Source organism: Triticum aestivum, chromosome 2B (assembly GCF_018294505.1).
Source record: "Triticum aestivum cultivar Chinese Spring chromosome 2B, IWGSC CS RefSeq v2.1, whole genome shotgun sequence".
In the NCBI taxonomy this organism is placed as follows: domain Eukaryota; kingdom Viridiplantae; phylum Streptophyta; class Magnoliopsida; order Poales; family Poaceae; genus Triticum; species Triticum aestivum.
The window spans coordinates 675,787,701-675,799,021 of NC_057798.1; the positions used below are offsets into that span (position 1 = coordinate 675,787,701).

Below are 11,321 nucleotides of genomic sequence, written 5' to 3' on the forward strand. Positions count from 1 at the left end.
GCAGCCTGTGTGCAAGTTGATTGCTATGAACATGCCGTGTTAATTGAATGCATGCTGTTTTCCCTTTACTACTCAAAGAGTATAATTTTATTGCTAGACAGAAAAGATTATAGCCAAGGATTTTGACACATAACTAACACCTAAATTAAAATTTCAAATTCCACAATTGACACTTTATCATATATGAAGCCCCTGGTGGCGTCGCTCAGACCAACTTAAATTGCTGTGATGGCTCCTTTGTTCAGTATTAGTGCATTGCAAAGTATTCTCACACTAGCCGGAAAAATCGTGTCAAGTACTGAAATTTCGTTTCACTTCTGCTGCTTTGCCAGGCCTCGTGCCCACTGTGCCCAAGATATCTGTCTGGCAGGACTGAAACCATCCATTCTTCCTTCACTCATCACAGAGTCGTAATGATCCTGGAATATCTGCACGCCGTTGTTGAGGGCGTTCTTTTGGATCATACCCATCTGGTGGAAGATGTGGCTGCCTCCCTTCATTGCTGGCGTGCTTCTCTAGTCTAGTCCAGTGCTCATGTTCGTGCAGTTCTTGTTACGGTGTCCGTGTGCGCCATGCTTGTAAGAATTGATGGATTTGGGGGTGGTGGTGGGGGGGGGGAGGGGGGGGGGCGGGGGCGGTTATTCAAGTTTCCCCAGGTGTTGTTGCTTGATCACCCCAAAAAACAGAGCTTACATAATTTCGGAAGCAGACCATCCAGAGAAATTTGTGACTAACTATATTATGTGATCTTCTATCAGGCGCAGAGTATGGATTTTACCTGATGATGAAATATGTCCTGCTGAACATGGATGGGAATGCTCTGATGGACATTGCGGTGTATACCAATGCCAAGACACAGAAGCTCCGTCAGTGCGCAGATGTGGAGGAGAAGCTGCGGAGCCAACGGCTTTGGTGTCGTGTGTCTGAATTTGGTGGTTCACTTTTCTCAATACTACGTTTATCTTTGATGAGAGCAATTCGGCGACTGTACTGTACCACAGATGAAGAAGCTTTGATATAGCAGCCAGTTGTGTGCAAGATTCTACTAGAGCTCCGCACTTTCATCAAAGAGTATAATTTTATTAGATACTCCCTCCGTCTCAAAATAAATGTCTCAACTTTGTACTAGCTCTAGTACAAAGTTGTACAAGCTTGAGACATTATTTTGGGACGGAGGGAGTACAAAAGATTAAAGCCAGGGAGATTTTGACACATAACTAGCACCTATATTATAATTTCAAATTCCTCAATTCATCCGAGTAGTTACTAGTGAAATATTATCCCTTCCTCTCTTTGCTTGAAGCTTCAAGCCTTTCTCTAATATCTTGAATAGGAGCAATGGTAGGCTGGGGCCGGAGCCACAAATTTACCCCGTCAGCGCCCGATCCATGGCGCAACCACTCCAGGAGTTTTGCCTCGCCGTTGATGAAGTTGTACCTAAACACACAGGCCCCAAGGACAAAGTAGGCACACCTGCCGTCCATGCCTAGCTCCGTGGCGTCCACAGAGAAGCTAGCCGGGGAACCAAGGAATAAAACACGGTCGCTCAAGCTCCGTCCTTCTCTCTCCACCCACCTCAACTTGCCGTCCCCGTTCGTTTCTTCCGGCGCTTCCAATTTCATCAAGAGTGGGCCCGATGGCGGGTAATCATTGACCTGCCAACCATGCTCATGTAGGACGGATGCCGATATAAGCTCGCCACGGGATTTCAAAAGATAGCGTGCCACCATAGACGTAGTCTCTTCCACTGATTGCATTCAACCTTGGCACTAACTTGTCGCATGCGCGCACATAGATCTTGCTATTGTGACACGCTACGTCCAAAAGCCTACCTCTGGGCACATCTAGCTTCTTCAGCGTGATTCTCCATGTTGCATCACCGGGAGGCATGGTGGCCGCCATTAGGATCATTGTGTGCTGTTTTCGACTATAGGTGTATAGGAAAACTGTGCCATCACCATAGATGATACCACGAGGATTACCACGGGGATCCTTCCAAAGCTGTTTCGTCTTATCATCAACATTCTCTGGAAGCTTTGTGATGTCTCCTGTGAGAAGATTTGCGAGTTTTGGCTCGGTATTCCACGTGAAGAACCATGCGGCCGTGCCATCTATGCTAGCCACCCACTTTCTCTCGTCGGCCGATGATGCACCAGGCGGCTCCGCGAGGACCACGTCATCACAGTCACGACGTAGGCCCGAGGTCGACACGCCCCCAAAGTTGACACGGAGTGTAGAATGATGCCGTCACATGGCATGAGGAGCCACGGCCGGAACATGGGCTGCATCGGCGGAGAGTGCAATAGTCCTGCACCATGCCATGACATGCAGACGGCATGGAAGCGAACAAAGTCGGCGGGTTCATGTAGGCGGCCGGAGATGTCGAGAAGCAGTTCCGGCGGCAGGTCCGCCCACGGTGGCCTCAAGGCGGACATGCGGCGCAAGACGATGATCGAATCCAAAGAGATCACGAATTCACGATCTCGTATTCACGTAGAGCCACCGGGGTCCTTTTAATCTATTATTTTTTGAAAGGGAACGATTGCATCCGGCGCGCCGGCCGAACGACGCGCCGGTCGTGTCCACGCACGCAGGCGCTATCCCCTCCTCAAGCAGCCACGTGGAGTGGTGGCCCACAAAGCTAGTTTTCCTTCCTTATCCTCTCTTTCTCTCGTCGCTGCGCCTTATCCCCTGCACATCTCAGCATCTTTTCTCTTCCTGCGAGCTAGTACGCCGGCCTAACAAGCAGAAGCTAGTGCGTCGAGTACCACCCGATCTCCGACGAGGGCATCCGCCATGCCCCCTCCTTTAGCTGCCTATCTTCTACCCTCTCCCCCAAATCCTTCTCCACGCCGTGGCGCCACGTCCCCTTAGTAGTCCTCCTCTGGTCACCGTCATGGCGCCCTCCTAGATCCTCCGCCGCCCGGCCGTGCTACAAACACCTACTAGCAATGCTACAACCGCCGCCCTATCGTGCTACAACCGGCCATCGGATATGCTGCATCCGGCGACGGGGAGGTCGCGGCTCAGGGTGGACGACACGCGCTCGGTCCTGGCCAGCTCGGGCCTAGCCCGCTCAGAAAATCAGTCGGTCCGAGCTCAAGAATCAGGCCCGACAAAGCTTCGGTCCGGTCCGGGCTTTAACCGAGCCGACCGAGCCGACCGAGAAAACGTAGTCATGGCCGCCGCTGTTCCTCGTCGTCGCGGCCACCGGCAGCCTCCAGGTGAACCATCGTGTCCCCGAGCTTCCCCTATTCTTCCTTCCTCTCCTCCCCAAGCGCCATAGCCTCTTGCTGCCACTCGCCATCGCTGCCGTGCTTGCACCGCCGCCGATCTGGAGTTCTCGACCATGGCCATGGCTGTCGTTTGAGCTCAGCACGCACACTGGCCACCAGGTAGCCCAGGTAGGCGAACGCCTCGCCAGCGCCATCAGGATGAACTGGACGGCCTCTTGCATGTGTGGGCGTTTCATCAAGTTCGCCATGATGTACTGCAGCTCCGAGGCCATTGTTTCAGTTCGTGCACCAACGAACTCGGCGCACAAGCCCACGATTTCTCCGTCGGCGAGCCAATGCTGCCGCCTTCAATTGCTACCGTTGTGGTCTTCCAGGACCCAGAGGGCGATGAGCGTGTCCACATACGCCGGCGGCTCGCTGTCAGTTTGTAAAAATTCAGTTTCGTCAGTTTCGTCAAAATTCAGTTTCGTCAGTACGGTCAGTAGTTCAGTTAGCTACTTTGTCAGTAGATTCAGTTAGATGGTTAGCTAGTTTCGCTCGCAGGACCTAAACAGCAGCTAGATGGTTAGCTAGTTTCAGTAAATCCTCTCCCTCTCTCTCTCTTGTGCGATCGGCAGCTATCTGCAACTACATAAGCAGCAGCTAAATAGGACCTAAACACAGCAAAAAACACAGCAAAAAACAGCTTGACCGAGCTGACCCCCAAACGGTCCGGTCCCAGAAAAGCAGCTCGTTTGACAGCTCGGTCCGGTCCGGACTGGACCGCTGGCGGCCGGTCCAAATGACGGCTCGGACCGGGACTGGACCGGCCGGGACCGTGTCCACCCTGAGTCGCGGCCAACGTCGCCGATGCAATTTTTTGCTACAACCGGCAATGGAAAAGCTACCAGCGACGGAGGGATTTTTTGCAACCGCTGTCGACGGCTGCTACAACGAGCGGCGGCGCTGGTGCGCAGGGCCAAGGCACGACGTGTTTTTTGCTGGAACTGGCATCCGCGTGTGCTACAACCAGCAACAGAATTGCTGCATCTGGTCACGGCATCACACGGCGGCATGGGCGGCATTGTGGTGCGAGATTTTTGCTGGAACCGGCATAAGCAGAAGCCGTCGACGTCGACGGGCGCCCATGTGGCCATGGGCAGGATTTGCTGGAACTGACAACCTCGCGTGCTATAACCGACTACAGAATTGCTGCAACCAGCCACGACGGTGATGGGAATGCGGGCGAGATTTGCTGGAACCGGCCTTTGACAGAGTTGCGACCGACAAGCCGTTTTGCTGGAACTAGCAGCCAGAGATGCTGCTACCGGCGAACGTTTTTGCTGGAACCGGCCTACGACAGAGCTACGACCGGCGCACCAATTTGCTCATTTTTGCTCGAACCGGCAACTGAATATGCTGCGACTGGAACCGGCAACTGAATATGCTGCGACTGGCGAGCGTTTTTGCTGGAACCACGTTCTGGTCTTTTCGCTGTGTATCTACACCCCGAGGGTGCTAGGACAAATTCTGTTTTGGCTGGAGCTGTGATCAGTGGGGATGCTACAACCATGATGCTGGGTGCTACAACCATGATCGACGATTGCTTCGACCGGCCGCGACACCGTCCCAACGGCCATGGGCGGTACCCTCGTCGGAGCTCGACGACCACAGCCACAACAACGACGGGCGAGGTTGCGACCAAGGCCACATGGAGCTGCAAGTTGTCGCATGCCACACTACAACCGGTGACGGCAAGGCTGCGAACAACCATGGGTGGTGTTTTTGGCAAGGTCAAAGGGGGCGAGCTCTGACGGCGAGGGCGAGGGCGGCGAGCTCCGACAACGAGCGCGAGGACTAGGGCGGCGAGCTCCGACGGCAAGGGCGAGGGCAGCGAGCTCCGATGGCGAGGGCGAGGGCAGCATGCTCTGAGCTGTGGCGTGAGTGATGGCCGGGGGAGGACGAGTAGACGATCTGGCATGGAGGCGTTGACCACGCAGCTTTTTTTGCGGAGAAGAGATTTCCTTTTTTTCCGTGTTTGCCTGATAGGGACAGGAGGAGAAAGACGACTCGCATCTGATGGTTACAAAAGCTTAATCGTACGGTGGGAGATAAGCTGGAAAGTTTTGGCCGGTGCACCGGCGCCTATCGTTGGCCTTTTTGAATTGAGGGGAGGAGTCCTTTTAAATCAATCGTTGTCTGTTCTTATCGTTTCTCTCGCAGGCCATATTAATACTTCTGGCCCAATCGTTTTCAATCACATGAGCCCGGCCCAATCGATTTCACGAGGCTGTGGCTTGCTGTTTGGTTTTGAATCACATATATAAATTCTGGTCAATGATACCGTCGGGAGACGTCTTACACAGGAGGAGCATGTCAACGACGAGGGCATGTGGATTGTGCGGGACAACCGATTCTTGGAGACATGCACTGTTGAACTGTCCGGTGGCGAGATGCACGTGGGTGCTTTCTTCGGACGACATACTGGACCAACTAAGTTCTCAGCAGCAAGAGTGCCCAAAAATGTGGTTATTTGCTATGATGAGAGCTCTTAAACCTGATGACTTTATTCGGTTTTCAGTTTCATTGTGGGCTATATGGGGTGCAAGGAGGAAAGCTTTGTATGAAGGCATTTTCAAATCACCACAGACGACACATGGGTTTATAAATTCTTATATAACTGGTTTTCAGATCATAGCCTCAAATATAGAAGCATCAGGGGGTGGAAATGTGCAACATCCGGTCTGGATCGCTCCTCCTGGAGGCTATGCAAAGCTGGATGTTGACGCTGCTGTAGGATGCAGAAGCCGTTTTGGAGCTGTGGCGGCAATATGCCGGGACTGGGAAGGAATCTTTCTTGGGGCGTCGGCCTTTATTTTCAAGCATGTCAAAGATCCAGCCACTCTAGAAGCTTTGGCGATAAGAGTGGGCCTTGATCTTGCAGCAGATTTACATATACCAAGGGTACATGCAGCTACAGATTGCAAGGGTGTGGCAAGTGAGATCGGCAGGAGAAGCAGTGCGGTGTTTGGTGTAGTGATTAGGGAGATCGAGATGCAAGCTTCTTCTTTTATTTCTTGTAAAGTAGTTTATCAGTCTGGGACCTCAAACTTTGATGCTCACAACTTAGCAAAGCATGCTTTAACTTTGAGTGTTGGCCGCCATGTCTGGTTAGGCCAGCGCGAAGGTATTCCTTTCGTCCCTGTAAACATTGTGACGACGTAATAAAGCTTTGCGAGGTTGCCTAAAAAAACATATATAAATTCTGGTTGTCTAGAAAAAACATATATAAATTCTGGTGGTAGGATCCGATACGGGTAAAAAAAATGAGACCACCCGGGGCTAGACTAAGCCTGTTGGCATTTTTTTATAGAAGAAAACTCCGTGAGCACCAAACTTTCAAGCCGAGACTTGAACCCTGGTGGGCTGGCTGCGAACTCCCGCGCTTTGCCAACTGAGCTACACCTCGTTCTCCCGATACGGGTAAAGGGGATGCACATTTCAAAGGTGGCTGCAGCATTTGTGCAATAAAAATATCAAGGTTAGATGTAAATATTCAGATCTGGCTCATTTTAATCAGATGGCGAGATGACTGCACAGGTCATAATAAGCCCCAACTAACATAAGATGTAGCGGACAGCCTTTTGTCAACGAAAACTGGTGCTACAGAGGTAATAAGGCATTTTATTCATGGTTTAGTGGGACTGCACTCCGGCAATCCGAAAGTCATGGATTACATTATAGTTCGGCCTTGTTCGGTAATTACCCGCTCCCGGAATCTGCGGAGCGGGGAAACTGCGACTCCGCGGAGCGATAGCGAACAGCGCCTTCCTGTGTACTCCCTCTGTAAACTAATATAAGAGCGTCTAGATCACTACTTTAGTATTCTAAACGCTCTTATATTAGTTTACGGAGGGAGTAATAGAGAAGCTAAACTAACAGCTTATTCCACACATCGGTAACGGCGAGCCACCATATTTGCATCTCTTGTTGCGCACTGAAGCTTGATTGAACCCCTGGATGTTTGAGAGAGATGAACGCATCTCTCCTTTGTGTCAACTCAAGGAATCCTTGCACAGCGTGTGGCGGTCGGTTTCCATCATTATATATATGTTGCCAGCCACCGCAACTCCCAGCCAAAATCTTAGAGACAATAGCCAGAATGCCACTACAAGAAACCAAACTTGCCAAAATACCACTAAGAAAAACCAACTTGCTAATATACCACTGCACGCTCAGTTTTTGTTGTCAAAATAACACTTCCATTAGTTGTCAAACTTTTTCTGTTAATCAAACCGGAGGCAACTTGTCAGTTTTGTAGGTATTCCAAAATTACCCCCGTGGCTCTTAACCATATCCACGAAATCCTCTCCTCCCCCTCCTCCCGCACGCACACACCTGGAGCATGGCGGCGGCGCGAGGAACCAACCGTCGCCGGCGCCGCCCTGCAGCTCCTCTCCCTCTGACCCTCTCCGCCACCCGTCCCCCAGCTCCCTCCGTGCGCCGCCCTCCTCCTCCCTAGGCTCGTGGCTAGGCAGCCCGACGCCCTCACTCCCGCTCGTCGGCGCCTGGCTGGCCGCCCGACGCCTCGGCTCCCGCGCCAACCAGCCCAACGGCACAACTCCGGTCAGAGGGATCAGTTCGCCGGCCTCCCCTGCTCCATTGCAACCTCACCTAGCTCGTCCATCTGCTCGGGTTCGTCCCGGATCAGCCCGACGGCGGCGCTCCATTGCTTGGCACCGACCGGACCAGCTCACGGCCTCCCCTGCAACCTCGCCTTCGAGTGGTTGTTCTGCCTCCAACCCTCCAGTACATCCCTGGCGGCAAAAGGTACAAAATTTCCCCCTTTTTTCATGGATCTTTTCATTGTAAGTGCAGCAAATTTAGAATTTGTTGTGTTTGTGTGTTTCAGAGTCGATTCGATGGGCGATTTCAAAGTAGAAATAGATGTTCAGTCCTACTTGATGATTGTAGACGGCAAAAGAGTTTACAGAAGGGGCAAAAGATGGGATTTCATGGTCGATCAGGACTTGTCTGTGGCGCGGATAAAGGAGGTTGTGGAGGAGAAGTTCAAGTGGTCTGATCAGAGAATGACCATTTGGTATGGAACAGGATATAACACCATCCCATTGATCTCTAAATCAGAGATAGCTGAATTGTTTGATAGGTGTTCTAACACAAAAATAGTGAGGTTTGGTGTGACCATTGAGAACAAACAACAACACAAGGAACAAGCTCCTGTCATGGCCGAGGATATGGATGATCAACCTATTCATGCTCCATTCTTTGCTTGGCTGAAGCAAGCCTATGAAGGTGAGTATGAGGATGATGAGCCTGTAGGATGCGGTGAGGAGAACACCTATTTGCATGAGAATGCGGAGTCAAAGGAGAATGCCGAGCCACAGAAAAATGTCGAGCCAAAGGCTGCAAGAGTACCATTGGGAACACTAGATGTTGACAACTCTTATGATCCACATCATGTGCGAGGGGATGATGAGACATTACTCGCAAACAATGTGGCTCCTACTTATCTCCACGATAAAAACAATCTCTCGAGTTGAAGTAGGAGCTACACTTCCTAACTCCAAAGCATTTAGAGTTGCATTGAGACAACTAGCAATTAGAGAAGATTGGTCCTTTGACACGCAGTATAGTGACACTAAAAAATTCAGGGCTAGTTGCACCGATGAGGATTGTCCATGGAGGATGCATGCCTCCAAGTTACCGAACACTAACACTTTCATGGTATGATTAGTAGTATTGTTTGCTTCTTTCTTTGGCACATGTTATTGTTTATTTATTTTCTTTTTATTGTTATTTATTTTACACTTGTGTTTCTTGATGTCATTGCAGGTAAAGAAACTTCCCTTTGAACATACTTGTGGGAGCAAAAAATGCAGCAAAGGAATGGCAAATAGAGATTGGATCGCTGATAAAGGGAAGGCTGCACTTGAGGAGTATGACACGGTGAGTGCAAAACAACTTAAAGAACGCTTGCAAAGGGAGTATGATATTAAGCTTCAATACACCGATGTTTGGAAAGGGAGAGCTCATGCAAAGGATCAATTAGAAGGTACATATAAAGAGAATTTTCAGTTGTTGTGGAACTTTAGAGCCGAATTGTTGGCAGCCAATCCTGAAAGTATATTTGAGATAGACGATAAAAACAACTACCAATAGTGGGTGAAATTGTGCGTGTTTTCAATAGGTTGTTCATTGCCTTCAAGCCATGCATTGATTGGTTTTTGGCAGGGTGTAGACCATATTTGGGGGCTGATGCAACTTTTCTTTGTGGGAAATACACTAGCCAATTGGCAGCCGCAATTGGTGTATATGGGCATAGTTGGATGTTTCCGGTAGCATTTGGAATATTTGAGAAAGAAAATACAGAAAATTGGGTATGGTTCATGGAGCAGTTGAAATTGGCTATTGGAGAACCACAAGGGCTTGCAATCCATACCGATGCATGCAAGGGGTCGGAGAATGCCATTTCTAAGGTCTACCCAAATTATGAATATAGAGAATGCATGATGCATCTAATGCTCAACTTCAAGAAAAAGTTCAAAGGTGACATACTAGATAATATGTGGCCTGTAGCTTGGACATATGAAGTAGAGAAGCATGATTCACTAATGGCATAAATACAAGCACAAAGCGCCGAAGCAATAGCCTATTTGAACATGCATCACGAGTGTGTGTGGACAAGAAGCAAATTTTCAGCAATGACAAAAGTTGAGTATGTTAGCAATAATTTGGCAGAGGTTTTCAACAATTGGATTAAGGATGTGAAGCAACTTGCACTTGTTGAGCTTTTGGACAACCTTAGAGAAATGATAATGATATTGTTCGAGAAAAGGAGAGCCGTTGGTGAAGCGCTGCTAGGTTACATACTACCTAGTGTGATAAAGGAGTTGAATATGAAAAGTAAGGGGCTGCATTATTTGGAAGCAAGAGCATCGCCAAATATAGCTGAGATTTTAGGAAATGGATGGAGGCACATCGTTAACTTGGAGAAAAATGAGTGCTCTTGTAGAAGATGGCAGATTTGTGGTAAACCTTGCACACATGCTCTCCGGTTCGTCTTCTCCAAAAAAGCCAAGCTAGAGGATTATGTTGCAGAGTGCTTCTCAGTGGCAAGGTTCCAAGCGGGATGTGATGGAGTTCTCATGCCAATTAGGGGCAGATCCCAATGGACCAAGGTAAATCCTGGATTTGATATGATCCTTCCCAAACTTACCAAGAGTGATGGAGGTCCAAGAACTAGGAGGATAAAGAATTACACCAAAGGTGGAACCAGTAGAAGACACAAATGCAAAAGATGTGGAGCAACAGGCCATCTTCGAAAGACATGCAAGGAGCCTGAGATGAAAAGTGATGCGGATCGAGATGCTACTCCTCCTCCGCGGTATTTATTTCGTAAGTCTCATCTCTCTCACTTGTATATTATTTTCATGATGCTACTCCTCTTCCATGGTATTTCTTTCATGATACTACTTCTTATCACGTTGTTGCCAAATGTCCTGCATATTAATTACTAACAATATTGTTTTGAACGTAGGAAAAAGTCAAAGGCTGAAGCAAGCATTGCGACTACTTCTCCTAAGACACCAACTAAGCAAGGTACTCAACTTGATACTCCTACAAGTCCAATGACAAGTGCTACGTCTTGAGCTTGCGTTGGTTTTCCTTGAAGAGGAAAGGGTGATGCAGCAATAGTAGCGTAAGTATTTCCTTCAATTTTTGAGAACCAATGTATCAATCCAGTAGGAGGCTCCTCAAAAGTCCCACGCACCTACACAAACAAACAAAGAAATCGCAACCAACGCAATAAAGGGGTTGTCAATCCCTTCATAGCCACTTGCGAAAGTGAGATCTGATAGAGATAGTATGATAAGATAAATATATTTTTGGTATTTTATAATATAGATGCAAAAAGTAAAGATGCAAATAAAAGTAGATTGAAAGCTTATATGATAAAAGATAGACCCGGGGGCCATAGGTTTCACTAGAGGCTTCTCTCAAGATAGCATAAGTATTACGGTGGGTGAACAAATTACTGTCGAGCGATTGAAAAGCGAATAATTATGAGATTATCTAGGCATGATC

The 11,321-nt window shown here is 49.0% G+C and overlaps 1 long non-coding RNA gene across 1 annotated transcript; it reads left to right on the forward strand.

Moving 5' to 3' along the window:
• Positions 1 to 7,580: 7,580 nt before the first annotated feature.
• Positions 7,581 to 11,043, forward strand: LOC123046651 (uncharacterized). Its single transcript, XR_006422496.1, has 4 exons — positions 7,581 to 8,045; positions 8,128 to 8,960; positions 9,069 to 10,631; positions 10,774 to 11,043. It is a non-coding gene; the product is annotated as an uncharacterized lncRNA (long non-coding RNA).
• Positions 11,044 to 11,321: the final 278 nt, after the last annotated feature.